Below are 4,643 nucleotides of genomic sequence, written 5' to 3'. Positions count from 1 at the left end.
ATAAAAAACCAATTTTATAAATATTTCAAGGAGTAGGTTAATTTTCCTTACTGAAAAGATTACTTTACATTCACCTAAGAAACAAGGGAAAGAAAAGAGGAGGCTTAATATCCTACCACCCATATACTTATTAAAAGAGTCCTTGTCTACCGTCATCTACCTCCTGAGAGAGTGGAGGATGGATGCACTGAAGAGGGATATGACATAATAAAATCATCGAATCCTTCATTCTGAAGCATTGCCAGAACGCTGAAGCTCAAGTAAGTTGGTGACAGTTCCGGAAGTGGCGCATCCCCATCCAAGTACTGCATCACTTGTCGCATGTTCGGCCTGGCTGCTGGCAGCGGATGCGAACAGAGTAATCCAAGCTTCAACACCAGCTCCAACTCCCCCACGGCATAGTCTTCTCCCAGCCTTGGATCCCTTGTCTCACCAATTGTGCCCCTCCGCCAGTTCTCAAGAACCCAGTCCACCAAAACAACGTGCTCCTCCGCCGCATTCGCCTCTATCGGCCTCCTCCCGCAGGCTACCTCTAGGATGAAGGCTCCAAAAGCAAACACATCCGTGATTGTGGTTGCTTTTCCAGTCCTCGCAAGTTCTGGAGCAAGATAGCCCATGGTTCCGACAACATGAGTGGTCTGGGGATCGGTTCCATGATCGTAGAGTCTAGCAAGGCCGAAGTCACCTAATCTTGCGTTCAGCTCATTATCCAGCAAAACATTGCTTGCCTTGATGTCTCGGTGGATGACCACCTTCTCCCAATCCTCATGCAGGTATAAGAGACCTGATGCCACTCCTTTGATGACTCGAAACCTCTGATTCCAATCAAGAGCAGGCTTCTCTTGATCATAGAGGAACTTGTCGAGGCTGCCGTTTGGCATGTAATCATATACCAAGAGGAGCTCTCCTTTGCGCCGGCAGTAACCCAATAATTGGACGAGGTTCCGATGGCGGAGGTTGCCGATGCTCACAACCTCAGCTACGAACTCCCTCATCCCCTGTCTCGATTCATGGGAAACTCTTTTGACTGCGACCTCCATCTTAGAAGTGGGCAGCACCCCCTTGTAGACCCTCCCGAAGCCTCCTATCCCGAGCAGCTCCTTGTCTTTGAAGCCTTTAGTAGCTCTGAACAAATCCTTGAACGAGAACCGATGAGGCCCATACTCATGCTCCCAATCTTCAAGCAGCTCCGCGTACTTGTTTCTCCTCCTCACGAGAAATATTGCAGCTCCAACGATCATCAGCACCAATGCAGCTGAAGCTAAAGGCAGCGAAATGTCCAAAGCCTTCGATCTGCCCTTCTGTAATACGGGGAGCGAGGGTAGCTTCGAGTAATCAAGCGCTTGGGCTATTCCATTCATCTTAAAGCTCCATCCAAGGACATAGTGAGATGTTAGAACGGAGCCGGTTGATGAAGAGAATCCGACATACATCGGATCCACCAGCACGCTCGAGAGATCGATGGTGGAAGACAAGAGGGGCCGGCGGGGTTTGAACATCCTAATGGGAGCCATGGTAACATTGAGTTGCATCTCTTCGCCATCGTAGTCTACCCATACTTGCATGGGTTGGCCACTAATAAGGGTCAGGTTCTTGAACGAACCAGTATCATCAGCATAATAACCAGCAGTATGAGAACTGTTGGATGTTAAGCTGTTAATATCGATTCCAACATGGTTATCATTGATATCTTTGAACTCAGAGGTAACAATTGTGTCTAGCTCAACTGCAAAGATATGATTGGTCGAATTACCGTTGTTCTTTGCGTTGAAGAGGCCCAAGTACGGGCCTGGTGAGGCGTTGGAGAGGTCTGTAGTGGGAGAGACTAAGAAGACAATTCCATGGCCACTAACATCGGCATACTCCGAGATTATTGCAAACACAAATGTAGTGGAGAAGGAAAATATTTTACCATCTGGAGGTTTTCTGAAGTGAAGGGGGGATGGATGGAAGGCATGGCCTTTCATCCGCTTCGTCTTGTTGGTTAGCATCAGGAGGCCGTTGGATGTGATCGATGCGATGCCATCAAGGGTGAGGTTGGCACCAGTGAGTCCATTGAAGGTGAAGCCATCATCACTGGTGAAGACTGCAAGATTTAGGAGAAGGAAGAAGAGGCAGACTAGAGTCTTTTGTGGCATTGTTGATTTTTTCCAGTCCTTCAAGATTGGAAGGTAACCCTGAAGGCATAAGTAGTTCGAGATTTTTGTGCTATTCATTAGTCGATCTTTCCAAGGATTTCCTGTCTTTAGTGGTGTCTCAAGGGGTCGGTCGGTGGGAAAGCATGTGGATGGCTGAGGACAATAACCGGAAGTTAAATTATTGGCATGGTGGGATCTTAGAACCTTCCAATCTTTAACGATTGTGGGCATCTCTTGCTAAGCCCATTAGTGCAATTTTGTCATATAGCATTACATCTTCTGTTGGTATATGAACAGCTGAAATATTTCTTTTTTAGCAATAGAGAACACCACAACCACCAGGGTTTGAACTCTGGACATTCCCGTATGGTTTCCTTGGCTGGGGTACGTTAGATTACCAGATAATCCGACGACTTCTTAAAATTATTTATTTAAAATGTAATTGCAGAAGAAAATAAATTTTACCATGTTTGATTAATTAAAAAATATTAAAAATATAGCATCGGAAAAAATTATTATGTTTGGTTAGTGATAATCATATATGAGAATATTGCCAAAGTTTTAACAATATCTTTAAGTAAACAATTCAAGTAATAATATTTTTAATTTTTCATATATTTGCATGAGTTTATAAATATTTTAAGTTAATTTTATGCATATTAGAAAATATATTTCTTATTATAAATAAATTTTAGTATATTTTTACTATACAAATAAGCATATTAATATATAAAATATATTATTATTTATAAGTATTAATAATCATAAATATATTAAAATAACATTAATATAATATATATTAATATAATTAATATAAATTATATAATATAATTAATATAATATTAATATAAGATAAGCGATGATATTTTCGTCAATAAATGATATTTTCAAATTATCTCCACTTGGTAATATAGCGTAGAAAAACAAATACCATCTTCTTGGTGGTATTTCTTTTATCTTCTCTTAGAAAAATAGATAGATGACCTATCGTTTATTTTACTATCTCTTTCATTCAATTTTCATACCAAACACAGTAATTTGATATAAGATTTATTTTTTCCCGCCAGATTGTCAACCCAAATGGGCCCTAAGTTCAGAAAAAAGTGCCAAGGCTCGGTAAAGGGAGAAAAATAAGTGGACTATTTTGACAAAATTGGAGAAGATCTGACACTACAAAAAAGATAGCCTATCTCGGCGCTTGTTAAAGCCTGTACCGATGCTTATAAGCATCAGTACTTTTTGCGCCGATGCTCTCAAAAGCGTCAGGCATATAGGGGTGAAATATTTTTTGGTCGACGCTTTAACAAAGCGTTGGCAAAAAATGGAAGCTATGCCAACGCTTATTAGCGTAGGCCTATTTTGGAATTCGCTGACGCTTATAAGCATTGGCAAAAACCAAAGATTAACCGCTGCTTATAAGCATCGGCAATATAGAGTTATTTTTTTAAAAAAATAAAAAGCCTAATTAATTTTTTTGGGCCAAAAAAAAACCATTGACATTTTTTATTACTGGTTCCTTCTGATTCTTCTTTAATAGCACAAGATAGATAGCCCAGTAAATTAAAAAAAAAAACAAAATTAAAAAAGGGGTAACACAAGAAGAACACTGATGTTTGTTTTTCTTCTATAAATTATCTTTTACAATAGAAATAACTCTAGAAATTATAAAGAGTAATATCCTAACCCCAACCCCAACCTAAACTCCAACCTCCGCGTTCCGCTCTTCAACAAATTACAAATTACAAATTACAAAAAGGGTTTCAGAATCTCTAATCTCTTCTTCAGTCCGCTCTGCCTTCTTTAGTCCACTCCTCAGCTCCTAATCTCTTCTTTTTCCTTCATTGCTGTGAAGAGAACACCTCGATTCCATTTTTCCTTCTTCAGTCCACTCCTTAGCACCTTCTTCCATTTCTGAAAATATGGAGAGAATATAGAAGAACCACGAAAGAACCAGTAACAAAAAAAAATAAAAATAAATATAGAAGAACCTCTACCTACCATTGAACTGCGATCTAACCCATCCGCTTAGTGTCCCCTCTAGCGGCGAAGGCAGCAGAGATGACTAGCATCCCGAACGCTCCCTTCTCCTCTCTCTCTCTCTGTGTGACTGCGGTTAGGGTTCCATCGCTTTGGCCTTTTATAGGGGAAGTTAGAGGATGGTTAGGCATCCGATGATGCTTTTAAGCATCGTCTGGCCCAAGTGGGGTAGTTAGGCGTCCGACGACGCTTTTAAGCATCGTCGGCTCCTTTCCCTCGCTGCCCCAAACCTAGGCTCTCTTTGATGCCCCAGAGCGTGTGACTCCAAGAATCCTCCCAGAGGGAGAAGGGATTGTCCCTTCAATGATCCGACAGCGAAGGTCGCGTACAACCTCCCCGTGAGCAGGGTCACCGGCGACAGTGGGCACTACTCCCCCTATGTGAGACCATTGTCGGATTTGAGCGTGGAGAGGTGGCTAACCCTTCCAACGCTTATAAGCGTTGGTAATGGGCGGTTTCCGGCAATGC

At 41.6% G+C, this 4,643-nt stretch overlaps 1 pseudogene; it reads right to left on the bottom strand.

Annotated features, from left to right (window-relative positions):
- LOC120106248 (L-type lectin-domain containing receptor kinase SIT2 pseudogene) lies at positions 1–2,204 on the bottom strand (annotated as a pseudogene).
- Positions 2,205–4,643: the final 2,439 nt, after the last annotated feature.

This window comes from Phoenix dactylifera, chromosome 1 (genome assembly GCF_051530095.1).
Source record: "Phoenix dactylifera cultivar Ajwa chromosome 1, Ajwa_hap1_PhDact_Kaust_v1.1, whole genome shotgun sequence".
Taxonomy (NCBI): Eukaryota; Viridiplantae; Streptophyta; class Magnoliopsida; order Arecales; family Arecaceae; genus Phoenix; species Phoenix dactylifera.
This window is presented reverse-complemented; position numbering and strand designations above follow the sequence as displayed.